We start from the raw sequence: 22,053 nt of genomic DNA, 5'->3' as shown, positions 1-22,053 counted from the left end.
GGCTGGCCAAAGAAAACTACAACTCCCGGCAGCCTCCAGAATGCCATCTCCAGTTTGCGAGGCAGTACGGGACTTGAAGGCTTGGGCCCTCGCGATTGCTGTAGCCTGGGCTGACTCTTCTCGCCCGGTTACTGCCACCTGGTTCTAAATCAGCACGTCCCCAAAGTGCCTGAGTATAAGAAGTGTCTGCCAGGCTGATTGAAAGTGTAGAATAACAGGTTTGTCCCTTAGAGATTCTCATTCAGTGTTTCTGGGTCGGGGCCTAGGAATCTGTGTTTTTAACATGTATTCCCGCACCCTTGAACAATATGGCCCGGGAAATGTGGGAAGCAGTGGACTAGTCAGATTTCTTTTATTTAAAAATGTATGGGGTTTCCTCCCCCGTCCGTTCTGATTTTAATAGAAATTCATACTTATTTTAGAAAATTGAAAAATAACCGGAAAATGTGCGGTGGAAATGTCTCCCTGATTCTCTATTTTATGTGTATTTCCTTCCAGATATTAAATATTGTCAGTAATAATAATAACAAACTGATATTGAGTAATTGGAATATTCCAGGCATGATGCTAAGTACTTTACACACACAATCTAAAAAGCATATATTATTTTTGCTATTTTACAGGTGAAGAAACTGAGGCACAGAGTTAGTTTATTGCCCTAATCACAAAGCTACAGGTGGAAGAGGAGGGTTTGAACTCAGATTTCCTGAATCCAAATCTTGGTGATGTTTAACCTAAGGTGTACTACATCCTGAGAGCTAGCTGTCCTCATACTCTAGGTAAGGCTTCTTCCTAATTTATCTTTTTTTTTTTTTTTTTTTTTTTTTGGAGCCACAATTCACCATTGGAGCTGTCACTGCATCCTCTTTTCCTTTCAGCCTTTTGTCCCCTGTTGAAAATTCCTGCCTGGATCCTGGCAATTCTGTTTGCTATTATTTCCTCGTCTTATATAAGCAGTGGATGAGGATGTAAATAATAAATTCTTCAATATCCTTGGCTCCTGGGAAGAGGCATAATAGACACAGATCTGAGATGCTTTCCATTTCACGATTTATTATTTAAGAAAGTTTAACCCTCAAAATGAATATCCAGGTGTTCATCCTTTAACTCGAGCTCAATCTTCCTCAAAGGTTAAGTTAATGACCAACATTCTCTCTTAATACTTCACCATCCTGGAGATGACCTAATGACTCTTCCTCCTAATTGACCCCACACTTATCACTCATCTTTAGCCCCAGGAGAGGCTGGATTCAGGCTGCAAGGACCCGGTGTTTATTCTTCTCCAAGCTCCCTGATCACTTCTACCAGTCTCTTCTCCATTTTGGCACAGCACATCTTCCTCTCTTTCTTCAGGGAAAACTTTTCTAACCCTCTGACCTAATTTGGTTTTGTCTCACTGATGTAGACTCTCAGAGCTTCTTTCTTATACCAATGATTATAATCGAAAATGAATAATTTATAGGCTAATCAGCCACTTGATTCCCCTGCTACAGTGTAAGCTTTAAAGCCGGGACCACAGCTCATTGTTCATCACTGTGTCCCCACCTCATAGCACAATCCCTAGCTCAAAAGTGGATGTGTAAATTTTTGTCTATTTCCTATAGTCATGGGATGGGGGTGGGGGGGGGGAGAGAGGTAGCATGTGTGTCTGTGTGTGGGGGGGTGTCATTTGTAGCCACCACTTTCAGAAAAGAGAGCAGGAGAAGATGGATTAATCCATCATTAATCCAACTGGGTAATTGATCCCAGAGATTGGCAGCAAATGGTTAACCTTTTGGCAATCTCATGGGGTCCTTGTGTCTTGTCTGCTAGAACTTTGAACTATGAAAAGAAGCTGTACCCCATATCTGTGACCTTGCCTCTGGAATTGATATAAATATATTTTGGTGGGGACAGGAGAATAAGGAGTAAAGGTGATCAAGACTAGTGGAGGCTTATTATTCACACAAATTTGCAATAGGAAGCTTTCACTATTTGAAAGGGTACTCCTCCTGCAAGTCAAGGAAAATGTAATCCACCAAAATTGTCACCAGGGAGCGCCATTGCTGTATTAATAATCCAGGACCCTTAAACATTTCTACGCAGACTATTGTTTTAATTTTGGCTTAGATAGTAATCTCATTTTCAGATATCCTTTAGGAAAAAAACAATTATTGGCTCTCAGTGTTAAAATTTGCTTGTAACAAGTTGCCTGAGTCCAGGGAATTGTATGTATTAGGTGCTGGAATATTTTATGTCAAAGACCGCATGAGAGGATGGAACCCCCGCAAGGCCAAACCCAGATCTCAAAAGAGAAAGGGTAGAAACTGGACATGAGACTCATAGTTTGCCAAGGGAGATATGAAAAAGTAGTGAAGCATGTGGGCTTTTTGTATCCGCTGGTGCTGGATTGGAATCCCAGCTTCATCATTTTGGGGTCTTGTGACTTTGGGAAAGTTGCATCGCCTCTCCAAGCCTCAGTTCCTCAAAATATTGGAGAGGCTGAGGCTCTTTTGGCAGCCCATTTAGCATAATTTGTCGTCCTCATCAAATGTTCATAACATAGTAGAGTCACAAGTTTATGCTTGGAGGTATAGTTATTTGGTTAACCACTTGTCTCCCCCACTAACTTTTAAATTCCATGAAGGAAAGGATTGTCTATTTTGTTCATCATGACCCCAGCACCTAGAACAGTGCCTGGTGTATACAGGTAAATATATGATGGATGGATGAAAAATAATGAATGAATAAGTAGGCAATTTGCTCTTCTAAGTATAGGATCAGGCCATTTAAGGTTTTTGCTGCTGCCTTCTACCAAATGGCAGAATAAGTTAACATATCGATTATATATTGACCATATATACAGAGGGGTCAGGTGCAAGCTCATGAGCTGTCCCTCATGTAGGACTAAACCCGATTAGGAACCTGGGGCTGGGAGCAGGCGCCAAGGTTAGAAGTCAATCTGTGAGTTGCCTTGGTAACCTTCCACTTCTAATCCAAGACCTGGTTCCTTAAAGCAAGAGCATTCCAGAGCCCTGTGGCTGAGCCCAGGGTTGTGTTTAGACACCACACCCACTTAGGGTAGACAGATTGTTTTGTTCTTATTCATGTTCATGGCGTGGCCCCTTTTCTCCTTGCTTCCCTCTCTTCATCCAAAGAGCCTTACTAATTCTTAGGTTGGACAGGTGTTCATTTCTTAATGAACAATGTACAGCATTACTCGAGATTGCCTGTCTGTACTGTATTGGCTACCTCTGCACTGAGGGGTCTCGGCTGCTTCTTGTTTGTCTCTTTGTGATGTTTTCCAGTATCTCTAAGACAGATTGAATCCAAATACACACTCAGAAAACAGGGCTTTGATGAGCAGGAGTCCTGAGCACCAATCAATAGGACCATCGCCTCTCCCACTGAATATGCATCTTAGATAACATTTCATGCTGAGGTGTTTTTATTTTGAATTATTATTATTAAAGGAAGCTTAGTGAAAGAGGCAACCTACTATAATGTAGAGAAAAGAATGGGAAGTTTGGAATCTGGGTTGGCCTTGGATCCAGCACCTCTGCTCATCATCTTTGTGACCTAGAACAATTTATGAACCAGTCTGAGCCTTGGTTTGCTCACCTGTAAAATAAGGGTATTAATACCTACCATTGGTTGTCGTGAAACGTAGAGATGATATATATGCCGAAGCCGTCATAGTAGGCACTCAATAGCTAATAGCTAATAATATGGTCTCGATACAACATCCTAATGTCCTCAGAAATCTTGATGAATATGTATCCAGAGTTAATGCATATTTAATTAATTTCCTAGTTTTAATCTTGTGATGACATAGGAAATCACTCAGCCAGTCCTTAAATGGGTGGGCTCGGTGAAACCAAGTTCACAGTCAAGCCCTCCATGCTCTTACTGCCGGGGTATGGTCTGTCCTTTGCCTTCGTCTTCAGATTTCCAATGCCGCCTCTTATTCTCCAGTGACGCACATATCAACTCATCTACTTCTAGTTCCCTACCCGGTATCCATTACCCTTCTTCATCAAAGAACCCAGTTTAGTTTGGGGCTTCAGTGCACCCTGTAAAGTATATACTTCCCTAGATTTCTCTGTTGCTAAGGGTAACCAGTTTTGGCCAGGAAGATAGAAGCTGAGGACGTCTGGAGAGCTTTGCCTTGCTGATGGAAGCACCGCCCTTCCTATTGTAGCATGGGGATGCAGAAGTCCTGAACCAACACTCCAAGGGTTAATGGGGGGCCATGTTACTGGTTCTGGCCAGTGAGTTGTGAGCAGAAGTGACTTGTGTCACTTCTGGGCCAGGACATTTAAGTACCAACATGAGACTCTCCAAGTATTCTCCTTTCATCTGCCGTGAGAACCAGCACAATGTGAGACAGTGGCCAGTCTGTCTTCCTAGGGTCCCAAGTGAGTGGACATAGAGACGGGGCCCTAGCTTATGAGTCTTGGCAGGATGGGGAGACCTCTTCTACCTGGGGGCCCACAGACTTGATTTCCCAGCTTCCCAAATATGTGGCCTTGACTCCAACCATGAGAGGCCATTCTGGCCCTTGACACTGCAGGTGGCGTGTGAAGAAGCAAGTTCTATAACAAGGGGAGGCCAGTGTCCAGCCTTCAGAGGGGCCCTGTGGGGTCCACAGGGGTGTCTGGTACTGCACAGGCAACATCAGAACCGCTTGATGCTGTTCTGCCCCAGCACTGGGGCAGTAGAATCTCCATGGAATGTCCAATGTTGTGATTTGGGGTGTCGTTTCCAAACCTGGATCTCTGGCCTTCCCAGGGATTCTGGGAGCCACTCCATATACTTTACTGCTTAAACCCACCGGAATTCCTTTCTGTTGCCATTAAAGGACCTTTCCTGGTTAAGTAGGTCAAGAAGAAAGAAGCTCAGGGTCTCAGGCAGAGGGTACAGTTTGAGCAAAGGCCCAGAGTCTTGAAGAGGTGTGGGTGCATATTCTCTGAAAAGGTTTGCAAGCCCTGTGGGTTGTGTGGGGTTGCAGAGTATGTATTTTGGGTGGTGTGGGGACCAGCAAGAGATGCAGTTGATGAAAAAAGCCGGGACCTTGAATACTTCCATTTCAGAGTTTGAACTTGACCTTGGAGTGGAGACGATGGGTTTTTGATAGGGTGGGAACAGCATCAGATGCAAAATTGATGATGATTTCTCTGGGACAGCACTGAGTGTGATTGGACCCAGTGAAGCTGGGCACAGGGAGACAGATGAGGAGGCTATGGGAGTCATCTCACATGACAGATGATGGCTAGGGCGCCCCTGCCCTTTGAGATCTGGCGAAGACTGCTCCCTCCTTCCCCACCATCCCCGCTCCTCAGTGTCATGCAGGGCCCTACAGAAGGCCAGACCTGACCCTCTCCATAATTTCCACAACTTCTCCATGGTCACCTCTGCTTTGGAGCTCCTGCCTCTACTGCATTCTTTTAGTTTATGGATTTTCCTGTGAAACTCAGCACCTTGATTCTTTGGCCTTCCATGCCCTTCAGGCTTCCAGTCTCCTCTGCCATTTTGAGAGCTCTACCTCTTGATCCAGGAGGTCCAGGCCCTAGGGGGCTGTGGGGAAGGCTAGGAAGTGTAGTTGGACCTTTCTGGTACAACTTCTGGTGAAAAATTGGTGTTCATATTATTAAGAAGAAGTGGCAAATATATGTTGGGAAACTAGTGGTCTGTGCTGTATCTATGAAATCCATCATCTCAGAAGTTACACCTGCACTCTTCCCTGGGCTGGGTTTTGAAGGAAGCTTAAATGTTTAGTCTGTTAGTCATCTGGCACAATGGTACCTATAGTTGTTCTCACTCCTTTGGAAGTGTCAACATTACAGCTTTAGGAAGGCCTGGGAGCCAGTCAGACCTGGGGTGTGTGAGGCCCCTCCCAGGTACAGGCAAACCCTTACTCATGGTGCCTCGCTCTCCTGTGTTTTCCTGGGACTCAGCCTGGCCTGTCACTTTGCTGCAGCTGAAACGGAATACGGGCCCAAGAGGCCTACGGACACACCAGATAGCTCAGCTCCTGCTGCCCATAGAGAGTTTATTTCCAGATGGATCCTAGGTCTACTGCGAAGTGCCCATCTTTCTAGGGAGACAGTGCAAAGGCTAAGGATCCTATGAGCAGGACGAGGCAGCCTGCCTGCCTGAGCTCCAGGAGGCTGGGCTTGGCTCTTGGCTCTGGTTACTTCCGCCCCATCAGTGCTTCATTGATGGGCTGTGCTCTCAGCATTTGCTGCTGCCACAGTGTGAGTGGACTACCTTCTGTGACCAAACTGGGGGTTTCCTCCATCCCCGAGGGTGCTAGAGGAATGTACAGGTCCCACTATGAAACTCAGAATGAAACTCAGATCTCCTACCTCCATTTCAGTGCCTTTTTCTCCTCTTGCCTCTCTGGAAAGGCTCTGGTTAGCAAGCTCTGTGTAATAATAGACTGTGGGCCTCATTAATTCTACTCACCAGATATTCCCAGCTCTCTGCCTTCTAGGCCCAAGGCAGAGTTGTACCTGCTGCCCCAAAGCAGGGCCCAATGACTAGTTCCAGCCAGTGAGCCATGAGGAGAAGTGATGTCACTTCTGGACTAGAGCCTTTCATGGCTGCTGCAGATTTCTTTTTCTGTCTGCCATGGTGACATTGGGCAATGATGGTGGATACTCCATCAGCCTGGTTTCTGGGTGGACCTGGACCAGAGCCCGAGATGACCCCTGATGGGCCTGTAGAATGAACAAGAAATAAATCTTTGATGTTTTAAAGCCACTCAAACGTAGAGTGTTTCTTATTGTTATCACAGCATTACTTAGCCTAACCTGACTAATAGATATACCTACTGTCTGTTTAGTTGCCTGACCTCACAATGCCCTTCCTATTTGGTGGGTGACCTCCACCCCCTGAGATTTGTTGGGAGGCAGGACCTTCCTATAAATGAAAATGCCAGGCACCCACTTTCCCAGTCCCCCTTGCAGCTCAGGGGTAGGCGTATGGCCAAAGCCAGTGGGGAGCACACTGCAGTGGTAGCTCCACAGGCTCTACATTTGCAGCAGCTGCAGTAGTGACATTGTTGGGCTTGTTCTGTCGCTAGGGTTTGGGCTGTGGTTCTGGCTGTGTGACCTCCCTTTTCTCTTGCCTATTTTCTAAGCCTAGTTCTCCAGCCTTCCTGTCTAATCTGTGAGTGGCTTAGTATCCTTTCAGTAAATGCACTTTCATTTTAAATCACCTAGAGTTCGTTTATGATGATGCAACTAAGAGCGTGGATGCATACAGCCAGTTAGAAGGCAGTGTGGGGCTGCGTGGGGACTAGGAGCCAGAGGGAAGGAACTGGCAAGATGTGCCTGACTTCTTTCCCTTGCATGAGCTGCTGCTCTAGCAGCGATCTTAGTTCCATCTGAGGCCAGAACAAGCCAGTGGGTGCTGAGCTGGAGCTCTGATCAGTCTTGGTCAGCCTTTGGGCATGTGAACCTCACTTTCCCTATCTGTAAAATGGGGCAAGTGATAGAACCTCACTTATAGGGTGGTTGTGAGGAACGTATTTGAAAGAGAATATGTTTGAGAGAGTTCTGGGAACCATAAAACAAAACCCCAGTGCAAGCTCACCACATTATTCTTGGTGTTAACTTGCCTGAGTATATCTGGCTGGGGAATCTTGGTTGGTGTGATGGGGTTAAATAACATTCTGTCACTCACCTCCAGGGACATCACAGACCAGTCCTTAGAGTTCAGACCCATCTGAGATTCTCCTCAAGAGACCAGAGACCTCAGACTTGAGGTGATGACAAGATTCCTGTTGGGCTTGGTAAAGGCAAAGACGCACAGAGGCGGGAAAGGATATTAGGGGTCGTTTTATTCAGTCCTCTCCGTTTTCAGAGTTCAGAGAGGGTGGGCCACCAACCCACAGCCACACAGCCACTCTGGCAACTCTGTGGCTGAGCTTGGGGTTGGGATGCACATCTTTTCACTCTGAAATTGTGCCTTCATCTGGGGATCTGCTTATGCTGTCATCCAAGGATGCAAAAAGAATTTGGGAGTATGACACCTCTCCCTTAAATTAGCAGCCCCCATTTTATAGCAGCCTGTGAGCAACCAGTCCTTATTCCCCTAGAGAAGGCTCCCTGGAGTTGCCCTTCTCCTTTCCATTCTCAGCCATCTGAAGCACTTTATTGAGGGAGAGTGAAAAATTGCTGAAGCGATCTTTTAAATTAGCACGGGATTGGAATCAAAGAAATTTGGAGGAAGAGAACTTTCTCATCCGAGCGGCTGCCAACATCCCCACCCCAGCTGAAGTGCTCCCTTGTTCTCGACTGCCCTGCCCCAGATTCATGGGCCACTCGCCGAATCGTTGGCAATTTTCTCTGCACTGTCCTGACAACCTCTGGCCATGAAATTAAAAAGCTAGTTACCAAATCTCGCTCCTAACGGCTTTGTCCTTGGAAGCGATTTGACAGAGAAATCTGGAAGAGGGAGCCTCGCTATGCCTGCAGTGGGCTGAAATGCCAGCAGAATGACAATGGGCTCTGAGGTGGGAGGAAGGGAGCATGCACAGCGTGGCAGGAATGAATGAATGCGGGAAAGGGAGAGAGAGGGAGAGGGAGGACAAACTACAGGCCTCACATTGAAAAATGCCATTGTTTCAGCAGAGGTCCTGGTGCCTGTATTCCAAGACCTGCTACCAAATGCTGAGCATGCACTTTTCCCCACACCAGTGCCCTCTGGTCCTCCGCCAGGGTGCAGAGCTCAGGGCTGGAGAGCTGGGAATTCAGACTTTGGGGAGGAAATGGCTCCACGCTTGGGGCAAGCCCTGGGAGGCCACCCCCCGACCACCTCAGGTGTCTCCCCTGGATTCAGACACTAGTACTCACTCCACATTCCATCACTGACCCTCCCCCCCAAGCCCCCCTAAAGGAATTTTAAGAAATCCTCAGAAACCGGAGGAATTTTAATTACCCTTAATTAAGAAAAAACTTTCTAGAAGACCACTATGATGGGTGACTTAGGCAACGTGGGTGTCCTTGAGCTGCAGGAGGGTGGAACTCAGCCTCAGGGCTCTGTGTCCCCAGCCCTTGGCCTTGGGACCCCCACAGAGCAAGGGCCCGGCACGTGCTTGCTGGGTGAAGGAATCGGAACAGCTTTATTCAGAGTTGTTTTTTCTGCCTCATATGCCCACGCCACCTCCCCCAGCTCGAGCTTGCAGACTGACATGGAGATGTGTAGGGAAGAGAGGTTTTGAGCCCCGGGTCTCCACGGCCAGGCGGAGCGTGCTGCATGACTTCATGGCCAAGAGACCTTGGACAAGTTGCTTAACACCCTCAAGGGTGTCTCCTTATCTCGGACTCGGGAATCACCATGGTGACCACTCAGGATGGCTGTGAATTAAACAAAGGCCTGCATGTGTGCTGGCCGTATAGTCAATGCTCAGTAAAAATACCAACTTAACCAAGCTTTCCCTGGACCTGGAGCCCATCCTGGCAACAGGGAGACTCTTCTCAAGAGCTTCCGCCTCACCGTCCATGGATCTTGGGATTGGTTACACTACTGAACAGGCTTGGCATGGAATGGACCCCAGGAAGCTGGGCTGGTCCTTGCTATTTAACTGAGCATGTGCATTCACTCAGTTGCTCACTCATCCATTCTTATAACTATTTATTGAGTGCCTTCTATGTGCTGCCCTGTGCTGGGGTTTGGGCTAAAAGAGTAAATAAAAGGTTAAGGAAAGGGGAGTTCCCACTGTGGCACAGTGGGTTAAGGATCTGATGATGCTGCAGCTGTGGCCTAGGTCACAGCTGAGGCTCAGATTCGATCCCTGGCCCAGGAACTTCCATATGCTACAGGTGTGGCTGAAAAAGAAAAAGTGAGGTGGGGAGATGGTCTGGTCTCAGTTCTTGAAGCTGTGACCAAATAAGCAAAGGAACAAGTAAGTCAAGTCAAGATCAAAACCATTTGGGGTCCAGGAGTTCCCGTCGTGGCGCAGTGGTTAACGGATCCGACTAGGAACCATGAGGTTGCGGGTTCGATCCCTGCCCCTGCTCAGTGGGTTAATGATCCGGCGTTGCCGTGAACTGTGGTGTAGGTTGCAGATGCGGCTCAGATCCCAAGTTGCTGTGGCCGGCGGCTACAGCTCCGATTCTACCCCTAGCCTGGGAACCTCCATATGCTACGGGAGCGGCCCAAGAAATAGCAAAAAAAAAAAAAAAACAAAACAAAACCATTTGGGGTCCAGATCAGTAGGTGGTCAGGGAAAGCTTCTGGGTGGTGGTACAGCTTTTGAGCTGAGATCTAAATAACAAGAAGGAGCAGCTCTCCTCAGGCCTGAGGGGAGAGGGACCTGGGGAAGAAGCAATAGTTCATAGGATTGGAGGTAGGGACAGGACCGGCTGGGGGTGAGCGTGGCTGCAGTTGATGGAGCAGGGGGACGGAGCAGCAGATGGGTTCTAGGAAGCCCACAGGAGACGTCCTTTCATAGGAAGGCTGCTCCGAGGACTGGTTTGGGGCCCAGAGTCCAGAATATGTGCTGCGGGGGAGAGCTTTCTCCAATGTCTCCCAGAGGCCTGCTCTGGCTCCCTCATTGCCCAGCATCTGCTGTGACTGTGCATTTAGGGACAGATCATTCAGTAGAGAGCCCTAGCTCCAACATTATTGCCTGTGGCCCCCTTTCTCAAAAGTGCGTGTCTCCCTGACCTCAGGGTCATACCTCGGGGTTGGGGGTGGGTGGGCGGATATACTTTCTTGCCTGCTGCCTGGCTCTCTGTGTGCAGAGCACATGTGATGCAGGCTGCCAGAGGTGCAGGCCTGCCTGTCAGAATCGGAGATGCCCTTGCCAAGCTGGGTCATTCCTGGAGTAGTGGTCAAGTAAGCTCCATGGTGGACCTGTAGACTTTCAACCTGAGATCACCCCATGACCAAGCATCCCCTGGTCCCAGCACACAGAGGACCTGCAGCCACCCTGGAGGTCAGATCTGGGGTTCCAACACCATGTTGGCATGACCAGCCAGTTCACAAAGTATTGCCTACTTGGGGTCAGGCAGCCAAGGACCCTCTGATGATATGGAGCCTGAGAGTCTTTCTGTTGACAGGAGCCAAGAGACATTTAATCCAGCCACATTCATTCATTCATTTAATAAGTGTTTACCTGCCATGTGCCATGCACTGTATCAGTGCCATGTTGTATCCTCTGCCTGGGAACTGTGTGATGAACAAAATAGAAATGATTCTGGTCCTCACGGACATCAGTATTTTTAAAGGGCATGAACACACACAAACCAAGGAAAGCTGCAAATATGTAATTCTGAACACACTAAGTGAAAGAAAACGCAAGAGCAAGACATACAGCATATGTCACAGATCCAGTTTGGTCAAACCTGATCTAATGGTCCCAGATATGAAGGCTCGCGTAAGGTCCCGGTCAAATGTAAATACCTAGAATGCCTGTATCATCTGTGAGGTTCGTTACTAGTACTACTGCCGAAAGGAGTAAATAGGAAAACCATGCTGTAGAGAAGGTCTGGATCTGGCCAGTATTGAGATTAGCAGGCAAATCCTGATGTTCATGAAAGCAGGTTAAATTCGATGATCATTGGCTGGGTTTGTAAACTCAGAGGTGGGAAGAGGTGACGTGTTTACGGAGCATCTCCATGATCAGGCTTGGGGGCGGGGAGCTCTCAGGAATGTTACCTGTTAGCTGAAAGGAACCCTCCCTCCTGCCTGCCCGCCCTCTTGGAGCACCTCATAGCACCTGCCTATGCCACACCTGTCGTCTGTTTTGTTTTGCTTCAGCATTTGACCTTGTCGCCTGATTTCTGTCGCGATTAACCTGACGGAGTCCCAAATGTAGTCCATTCTATGGCGGGTTAGGTTTCCGCAGTCGATGAAGTCAGTTGTACCTACACCTGAGTGAAGCAGGCACAGAAAGGGAGGTTTGCGTGGCCAAAAAAATCTCTTTTTAGATTAGGCAAAATAGCATTCATGCTTGAGAAAAGGGTGCTATTTCTGGCTCCCCTCTGATGTACCCATTTCAGTTTGAAGCTGTGTCCCATTCCCGAACAAAACCCTCCTCCCCCACCGCCTGCTCCCACTCATCCCCTCCCCTCCCCCATCTTTCTCCCCTCCCCCCACCTCCTCTCCTGTCCCCCCTTCTCCCTCTCTTCCTTTTAAAATCAATCCACATTTATTTGGCTGTGATTTGGGGTATGGTAGTGATCAGAGGATTTAATGTTAGAGGAAAATCAGATAACCCTGGAGCTGCTGACCTAAAAAAAAAAAGACTGTTTTTCTCTGCAGAATGGGAACAGTTCAATACCACATGTATTTGACAATATATTTGTTTGTGCCAGTCTTCTGGGTTCCGTAAGGAGTAGAAAAAGAGGATGACTAGTGCAGTGTCCTCCCTCTTGATAACTTCCTATCTCCATGGGAACCTCCTATCTGACAGGTACTTTCTGTCTCAGGACACAGCAGACAGTCCAGAGTATGTACATAATTGAAAAACATATTGAGAGGCACAGACACAAGATGCTAGCAGAGCTCAGGGTCAGTGTGGGCTGGAGGAAGGCTCTATACGCAATGCAGTGTTTAAGCAGAGTCCTGGAGTCTGGAAAGATCTGGAATTGGAGGGCTAGGCATTCCTGATTCTGATGAAAGCAACAGATATAGTCATAGAACCAACTTGTCTCTCCCCAGATTCCCTGTTCCTGCGCTACAGGCCCTGCCTTGTTTTCTTGCCCGTCCCCCCTGTACCAAAGTACCCAACCCCCAAATCTTTTTGGTATCAGGCTTTTCCTCTCCCTTTTCAGTGGCCAGCCCTGTCGGCTGTCCCCGTTGTCCAGGAGAAGTTTCCCTTGGTTCTCCCAGGAGCACTAGATGTCCTAGCACGAAGGAAACAGCAAACTGTCTGGAAGGATGTGGACTCTGACCTGAGTCTGGATCCTGCTCTGACTGTTGACATGGGCAAGTCAGTGGACAGTTTGAGCCCCACATCGTCTCCTCTGAGCTGGGGATGGTAATCCCTACTTCGCAGGACTCTTTTCAGGAGAGAATAAGATAATGCCTGGGTACAAGGTCTGGTACCAGCGGAGACTTCTCCCAAAATACAAGTTCTGACTTTTCCCCAGTTCATTTCAGCTAAGCCCAATGAATGACAAAAAGGATTGGCCAGGGGGGTGGAGCGAAAGCCCTGACACCATGGAATCTGATTACACTGGGCTTGGTTCCTGGATCCAGAGAGGTGTCTTTTGAACGAGTGACTTATCCACTGGGAACTGCTTTGTCGCCATCCATAGAACAGAGACATCCAGAGCCATGCTCATCGTAAAACTGAACTATGCATGTGAAGAGTTGCATCCCGTAGCTGGCATGTAGAAAGGGCCAGCATCATGACGGTGGCGACTGTGGCTGAGCCAAGGCCATAGAAATGGTGCCCTCTGTGGCATCAGGCAGAACCTCTGTACCACCCTTAGAAAGATGATGAAACAAGTTGACAGTGGCATCAGGTCTTTGCATGGAGTTTTTCACCATCTCTAATAACGGTATCTATGGATGGAAGTGTGTGTGGAAGTGGGCCGGGAGCCCCAACATGACTGATTTGCTTGCCTCGCCCTTGGAGCTCACACAGACATGCCACCTTCCTTGGACTTCACACACAAGAGCTTGTCATGTCTCAAGAACAGAATAACTAAACCCGAGGCAGCTGGCATTCTGCAATGCTTTGTTCACTAACCTGAAAAACAAACCCAGCACACTGACAACAACCCACCAGCCTGCTTCAGGCAGGGCAGAGCCCAGGGACCGGAGAGCTCGCCTTGCCTGCTTATTCGAGTGACAGCAGCAGAGATCAAAGTTTAATGCTCTGATTATCTTTCTGGTTTTGGGTACCCAGCAGGACCAAAGGGGCTGCCTCATCCTCAGAGCCCAGAAAGGGTGGTTGGGCAGAGCTGAAAAAGGAAGGCGTCTCAGCCGATACAAAGCCAACCCCACCGCAGTTTTAATCAGAGTTCTGAGTGCCCTGGGCCTTCCCAATGATTCGGCTGGAGGGCCCGGTTCAGTTCTTTTCAGACTTCTCAGGTCCATGGATCCTTGGCAGGCATGAGGAACAGAACAGAGGGACCTGCCTGGAATAAGCCCCCAGGAATAGAACTGCTTGTAGGAAGACCAAAGTAATAAATATCTGGATGTATTTTCATGCTTCTAGACCAGCTTAAAATGCGTCACGTTAACAGAGCTCACCTTATGAGAAAGCGGGCATCAAACTGGTAGGGGCGGGAAGGTGCCCACCCGCCCTCTCTCCCTTAATGATATTAACAGCACTATTTATTACTGTGATAACAATAAAAGCAGATCACACTGAGTGCTCCCTATGTGCCAGGCACTTGACATACATTAATGCATTTACTCCTCACCACAGCTCCACGAGGTAGGGTGCTAGTAGCCTCATTTTACAGAGGGAGAAACAGAGGCTCAAAGAGCAGATGCAAGAACCAAGAGATGACATTCTTAGACCAACGTGGACCCAGCCATCAAAGAGCCTGCAGTCTAAGGATGGGTCATTAGGTTTGAGGAGTGGATAAATATATCGATCAGTAGCTGTAGGCAGATGATGATGGATGTATGACGTCAACACAAATGAGAGATGCAGACGATTAGAAAGGAGAGTTTTCTGAGTCTGAAAAGATTGGTAAGATTCCAACAGTGGATCACGATGGAAGGGGGTAGGAGCTTCCGGTGGAGGTCACTGCTCAGGAAGGCCTGAAGCAAGTCTGGATAAGAGGCAAGCATCCTGGTGCGGCCAGACTGGGCATTCATAGAAGGCAAGGCTAGAAAAGGGAGGTGGAGCAGGAGTGGGAAGCCTTGAATACCGAGTGAAAGGGACTGGGTCTTTTTTGGTCAACTGTAGGAAACGACTGATGTCTGGAGCAGTGGAGGCCCAGGCTACTGCTCTTCTCTTGGCTTGAGAGGAAGGGAGGTAGGACAAAAGTGGCCTTTGGAGTCAGGCAGTCTGGCTTTCATCTTAATTTTTCCCCACGGATTTGCTCTGTGTCCTTGAGGAAGTTACTCAGTTTCTCCAAACAAAGAGAATATGCACATGCATTTCAGAGGTTTAGGGAGAGCATTAAATATGATCATGTATGTAAAGTGTAAGGTACATAGTAGGTGTTTCATGATGGTGGCCAATTATTATTATTTATTAATCATGTGAACACTCTCTTTCGTTTTCTTTTTTGTACCTGTTTCCAAAAGCAGGTCTGCAGGCTCCTGGGTATTCCTCCAGACTCTTTCAGGGGTTTTTCGAGGTCAAATCTGTTTTTATAATAACTCTGGGACGTGGCTTGTGTTTTGCAGCCTGTTGATATTTGCACTGGTGATGGGTAAAACTGCTGGCATCTTAGTACAAATCAAGGAAGTGGCACCAGAGTGTACAAGGAATCCATTGGGTCCTTCACTATCACACCCATGCCAGTTTCAGTTAAGAACATCCTAAATGAAGTAAGAAAACAATTAACTTTAACGATGAACTCTCAGCCCTCCTTGAGTACCTATCTTTTTAATGATCTGTAAAAAAAAAAAAAAAAAGGAAGCTACATGTAAAGCACTTCTGCTGCGAATCAGAGCACAGTGGTTAAGGTGATACAAGGAAAACACGTGTAATTGAACTGTCAACTGACTTGATCACTTTTTTTCATGGGACACCATTTTTCCTTGAAAGAACAACTGACACACCATGGTTTTCATATTTGAGTGTTTGGCAGATGTTTTCTCAAAAATGAACAAGGCGAGCCTATCACTTTAAGGAAAACAACTGGCCGTCTTTGTCATCATGGGTAAAATTCAAGCTATTAAGTGAAAACTAGAAGTTTGGAAAACTTTATCTGCCACTCTGAGCTTGACATCTTCTCATAGTTCTCTGATGAGAACTATGGTAATACTAGTGAATCTGAATTTTTGATGTGATGTAATGAAATGTGTCAATATTTGGAAGAGCCGCATGAGTCAGGGAAGGAGCCCTTTTCAAATGAACAATGTTATAAAAATGTTATAAAATCATGCCTAGGTAAAAGATACATTCAAAGTGCAAGACAGACCGTGGATTTTTTTTTTTTTTAAGGGCTGCATGTGCAGCATATGGCAGTTCCTAGGCTAGGAGTCCAATCTGAGCTACAGCTGCCGGCCTACACCACAGCCACAGCAACACCAGATCCAAGCCATGTCTGCCGGCCTACACCACAGCTCATGGCAATGCCGGATCCTTGACCCACTGAGCAAGGCCAGGGATTGAACCCACAACCTCATGGATCCTAGTCAGGTTCGTTGACTGCTGAGCCACAAGGGGAACTCCTTTTATTTTCTTATTTATTTATTATTTTTTAGTTGTTATTTTAAAATAAGTGAATATTTATGTAATTCTTCAGTTTTAGTGTCTTATAAATAGAAGCAAGGGTACTCTGGGGTTCTCAAAATTTTTAAGTGCATAAAGACTGAAGGTTTTGAGAGCAAGGAGAAAAGGGGCCACGCCATGAACATGAATAAGAACAAAACAATCTGTCTACCCTAAGTGGGTGTGGTGTCTAAACACAGCCCTGGGCTCAGCCACAGGGCTCTGGAATGCTCTTGCTTTAAGGAACCAGGTCTTGGATTAGAAGGTGGAAGGTTACCAAAGCAACTCACAGATTGACTTCTAACCTTGGCGCCTGCTCCCAGCCCCAGGTTCCTAATCCTAGCTCATGGCCTGGCACATAGTAGGCTCTCACTAAATAAGTGTGGATTCCAGGCCACGCTGTGGGGGTGATGGCAGGCCAGGCTGCTTGGTCCTGATGTCACTCTGTTTCTCTGTTCTTTGAAGGGCAATGTCTTGACTGTCTGGTCCTCCCTCCTGTGACTCTAAGCCTGGACCAGGTGACCTTGGAACTCCCTCGAACCAAGTTCTGCTGCCTGGTTTATGCTAAGTAGGATTACCGCGAGCCCTCACATCCATATCCCAAATTGCCTCTGCAGATCGCAGGTTCTAATTCCACTTGTTTTCGGCCTTTATCACTGGGTTTAGGCCAGACTGGTAAGCCTGCAGAGTTGCTAAGACAGTAATTTGCAATTAAATGTAAGAAATGCTAGGGGTCAGACCTTTGGCAGATGTAGGCTTTTTTTTTTTTTTTTTTTTTAATTATATTGGAGTATGTTGACTTACAATGTTGTATTAGTTTCAGGTGTACAACAAAGTGAATCAGTTATATATATATATTGGTTATATATATTTTATGTATATATTGGTTATATATATATTTGTGTGTATATATATATATATCCATTCTGTTTTGCCATAGAGGTTGTTAAAAACTGTTGAGTAGATCGCCCTGAGCGCTATATACAGTAGTTCTTGTTAATCATCTATTTTGTGTAGTCGTGTGAATATGTTATTCCCATCCTCACAATTCCTCCCTGCCCACAACAGTTTCTCCTATAGTAACCACAAGATTTCTTTTGAAATCTGTGAGTTTGTTTCTGTTTTAACTTTTTTTTTTAGGGCCGCACCCACAGTATATGGAGTTTCCCAGGCTAGGGCTCAAATCAGAGCTACAGCTGCTGGCCTGCGCCACAGCTGCAGCAACTCGGGATCCAAACTGCATCTGTGACCCACAACACAGCTCACAGCAATGCCGGGTCCCCGACCTGCTGAATGAGACCGGGGAGTCAACCCACATCCTCATGGATCCTAGTCGGATTCATTTCTGCTGCACCACAACAGGAACTCCCGTTTGTGTTTTTTTTTTTTTTTTTTTTGCTATTTCTTGGGCCGTTCCCGCGGCATATGGAGGTTCCCAGGCTAGGGGTCGAATCGGAGCTGTAGCTACCAGCCTATGCCAGAGCCACAGCAACGCAGGATCCGAGCCGCGTCTGCAACCTACACCACAGCTCACGGCAACGCCGGATCGTTAACCCACTGAGCAAGGGCAGGGACCAAACCCGCAACCTCATGGTTCCTAGTCGGATTCGTTAACCACTGCGCCATGACGGGAACTCCCCGTTTGTGTTTTTTAAATGAGTTCTTTTGTATCATTTTTACTAGATTCCACATACAAGTGTTATCATATGACGTTTGTCTTTGACTTAATTCACTCAGTATGATAATCTCTAGGTCCATCCTGTTGCTGCACATGGCATTATTTCCTTCTTTTTATGGCTGAATAATATGACATTGTGTATATATACCACTTTTCTGTTGGTGGACATTTGGGTTGCTTCCATGTCTTGGCTATTGTAAGCAGTGCCACACTGAACATTGGGGAGTATGTATCCTTTTGAATTATGATTTTCTCTGGATAGATGCCCAGGAGTGGCATTGCTAGATCATATGTTGCTTCTATATTTAATTTTTTAAGGAATCTTTGTACTGTCCTCTGTAGTGGTTGCACCAATTTACATTCCTACCAACAGTGTAGAAGGTTCCCTTTTCTCCATATCCTCTCCAGCACTTATTGATTATAGACTTTTTGCTGATGGCCATTCTGACGGGGGTGAGGTAATATCTCATTGTAGTTTTGATTGACATTTCTTTAATAAATTAGTGATGGTGAGCATCTTCTCATTCTATGAAGCCACCCTCACCCTGATACCAAAACCAGACCAAGATAGCACAAAAAAGGAAAGGCCGATATCACTGATCACCATAATTGCAAAAATCCTCCACAAAATATTAGCAAACCAAAGCCGACAGTACACTAAAAGTATCCTGCACCATGATCACGTGAGATTTGTCCCAGAGATGCAAGGATTCTTCCATATCTGCACATCAGTCAGTGTGATACACCACATTAAGACACTAAAGAATAAAAACTCTAAGATCATCTCAGTAGTTGCAGGCAAAGCTTTTGACGAAAGTCAACACCCATTTCTGATAAAAACTTTCCAGAAAGTAGGCATAGAGGAAAGCTGTAGGCTATTTTTAAAGACAGGCCACTTAAGAAGAGTAAAAGTGGACCACTTACCGCTAGGGCCTGTCTCTGCCCGGCTCAGGAACACTGCTGCCCGAGGGAGGGAAATGCTGATTCGATTCTCCTTGCTCAAAGGCAGAGAGGGGTGGGGGAGCAGTGACCCTTCCGTGACACCCTGCGATCCAGTCTTCCCCTCTTTTTCCTCTCTCCTCTGGGCTGATCCCCGTGGGCCTGAAAGAGAACATCTTCCCAGGCAGCCTGAGTGGCCCCCTGACGTCAGAGTCAAGACCGTGATCCGCTTGAGGCAACCGTACTGGAACCTGGGAACAGAGCTAATTAGCTAATGTACTAAACATATAAATGAGGAAACCCAACCACTTCAAGGCTTTCGGGACTTGTGGAGGTTGAGATGACCCTGGGACTTCAGTGCAGCCAAGGCCCTTTGAGGTTGGATGCGCCCAGGCTCCCTCCACCCGGCTCTTACTAGGGAGGGACCGCTGGGAAGACAGAGCAGGTTGTGGGGCTGCTTGGGGTCGAATGCTTTTGGACAGTGTCTTAGGTAGAGTTTCTCCAGCAACAGACTCTGAAACAGGGTCCGTCTGGGTGTTTGGGGGAGCCAGCTTGGGAACCACCCCTGCGAGGGAGGGAGTGGAGCAGGGCCAGCAGGAGAGGTGGGGTTGGAATGCAGCTGCACCCAAGGCCTCAGCCTGTCCCCCGGGGAGCTCAGAGCTGGCACTGCCCCGCAGAGTTGTCTGGAACTGAATCAAGGGATTTCAGTTTTGTTCCCTCGTAATGGTCAGTCCCTGGTTGCCAGCTGCCTCCAGGGGGAAAGGGCCGGAACCTAAGTCCGCACAGTTCTCTTCAGTCTAGAGGAATTCCTAGAGAAGGACTCAGAGCCATTAGCAGCCAACACCCCTGGAAGCCAGAGAAACGAGTGCCTGGGTCCTGATGGGCAGTGCACCATACACCGCCCACAGAAGCACCTGGGGGCCATTTGAGGATGTAGGGAACAGAGGGTTTCGAGTCAATGTATGCCAGGAGCTGGAGACAGCAAGGGTTTTTTTTGTTTGTTTGTTTTTTGTTTTGTTTTGTTTTTCTTTTTAGGGCCGCACCTGCAGCATATGGCGGTTCCCAGGCTAGGGGTCCAATTGGAGCTACAGCTGCCGGCCTACGCCACAGCCACAGCACCTCGGGATCCGAGCCACGTCTGCAACCTACCCCACAGCTCACTGCAATGCCGATCCTTGACCCACTGAGCGAGGCCAGGGATCAAACCCACAACCTTGTGGTTACTGGTTCTGCTGCGCCACAATGGGAATTCCTGGAAACGGCAGGTTTGATTTTAAAATGAAGTAAGTATTGCTTCAAAGGAAACATAGAAGGTTCTCAATGCATATCTGTTAAATGGCGGGATGAAAGACTGAATAAATGGATTGTATGTGGGAATCCAGTCAAAAAAAAAGATGGGATTGCTCTTGGGCAGGTATTTAACCTCTCTGTGTTTCAGATTTCTCATCTGTAAAGTGGGAATAGTAATGGCACCTTTGGCATGGATGTTTTTGTGAGGATGAAATAATTTAATATGTGTCAATTTTTAGAAGAGTGCCTGGTGCACAATAGGAACTATATAAATGTTCGCTATAATGGTGGCGTTTGCTGTTGTTACACGGATTGTAGTTCTTGCTGTTATGTGAAGTCCTCACCCACTGTGACAGGCCCCGGGTACAGCCATGGAGTTCAAGGTCTCCAACAACCACAGTCACAGACCAACATCTGCACATAACGGTGGCGGCACATGAATGGTTGGGGTTAGACTCAGATTTTGGCTGGGACACTTTCTGCAAGTATGGGGGACACCAGTGGTATCTAGGGTCCTATTAGTGGGGGACACAGATAAAGCATTAGAGAGAGCATCCCTCAGCCCTCATTAATCAAGAAGGTCTCAGGCATGTGCTCAGGTGTCCCTGATGCCTCCCTAACACTAGCTCTTCTCTTTCTGTCCCTCTCTTTCGTTTTTGTTTTTTTGGTCACACCCATGTTATGCAAAAGTTCCCAGGCCAGGGCTCGAACCCACACCACAGCAGTGACTACGCTGGATCCTTAACCAATAGGCCCCCAGGGAACCCCAAAGCTGTTCTCTTCTTTTTAACAACAATGAGAGAGCAGACTTAGCACTTCCCTGAGCTGCAGAACCTGGCTGGGTTTCAGGAGCATTGTTATCTTGCTTTCAGTGTTCTGATTTTTATGATGGTCATCTATCTATAGCACATGGAATCTATTTTCCAATTGCTCCTATGAGAGAAAAATTCCTCCTGACATAAATTTTATAAAATAGAAAGCAGTGGGTTGATTTAAGGAAAAATGTGAAATAAATAAGAGCACAGATCTCACATGGACCTGGTAAAAATCAAGAGAGGTTTCCGTGAATGACTGAAGTTTGAGAAGCACTGGGCTTAGGGCACAGACGGGAAGTGCGAGGGAGGCAGAACTGGCAGGACTGGAACCTACCTCCATCCCTTTGCACCTGGTTTAGCACAGAGAATGCCTTTGCCTTCTCACCTCTGTGCAGCTCGGATCCAACACACCTTTCCCATCCTAGCTCCAGGGCCACACTTCCTTCACAAAATTTTACCTGATTCCTTCCCAGGTGACAGGTACCTCTCTCCCTGCTCCACCCCCATAGCAGTTTGGGGGCGGTGAGGCTTTCCTCTTCTCTTACAGCGGTGCACACGACACCCCCATTGCAGTCAGTTACAGCACAGTGCATGCAGCAGGTGCTCCACGGATGTTCTCTCTGATTCTGTACCTTACTTAATTAACCACAGCTCTTTGGTAAACATGTGCGCCACATCAGGAAAACGGAGCCATCCAGGGACAGAAACCACGGCAAAGTGCCATGGGACCCCTAGCTGCCAGTTGCAGGGGACTCCCGTGGTTTAAGATTTGCAGTGATGGTACATAGCTCAAGTTCAACTTGATGGGAGGTGGGCAGGAGGGCTGGGCAGTGAAGGATAAAGACGGGCAGCCGCTGTCCCCATTTCTATGAGGTGCCTTGGGCAACTAAGGGACATGGGAGTCCATCTGAGCTGGTGGCAGCTCTTGTCCTGTCCCCAGGGGCCATATGCTCTTATCAAAGCCACTCTCACTCCTTCTCCATCCCCAG

At 47.3% G+C, this 22,053-nt stretch overlaps 2 long non-coding RNA genes across 51 annotated transcripts in view; both read left to right on the top strand.

Moving 5' to 3' along the window:
• The window catches only part of LOC102164818 (uncharacterized), a 481,497-nt gene that overhangs the window by 257,005 nt on the left and 202,439 nt on the right, over positions 1–22,053 (top strand). For 30 of the 50 annotated variants that reach the window (XR_002339639.2, XR_014831536.1, XR_014831542.1 and 27 more), the window contains exons 1-2: positions 52–218; positions 624–779. This is a non-coding gene — a long non-coding RNA (uncharacterized LOC102164818). Of the gene's footprint in view, positions 1–51; positions 219–623; positions 780–22,053 lie in introns of those variants that run through there. The other 20 variants (XR_014831575.1, XR_014831564.1, XR_014831562.1 and 17 more) reach the window with 1 other exon arrangement.
• On the top strand, positions 879–9,829 carry LOC146395615 (uncharacterized). Its single transcript, XR_014831604.1, has 2 exons — positions 879–3,995; positions 4,771–9,829. It is a non-coding gene; the product is annotated as an uncharacterized LOC146395615 (long non-coding RNA).

The sequence above is a fragment of the Sus scrofa genome, chromosome 16, assembly GCF_054392235.1.
Source record: "Sus scrofa isolate SSC_HxYL_T2T_F1_AM1 chromosome 16, Sscrofa_HxYL_maternal_Yorkshire_Landrace_v2.0, whole genome shotgun sequence".
Lineage (NCBI taxonomy): Eukaryota > Metazoa > Chordata > Mammalia > Artiodactyla > Suidae > Sus > Sus scrofa.
This window is presented reverse-complemented; position numbering and strand designations above follow the sequence as displayed.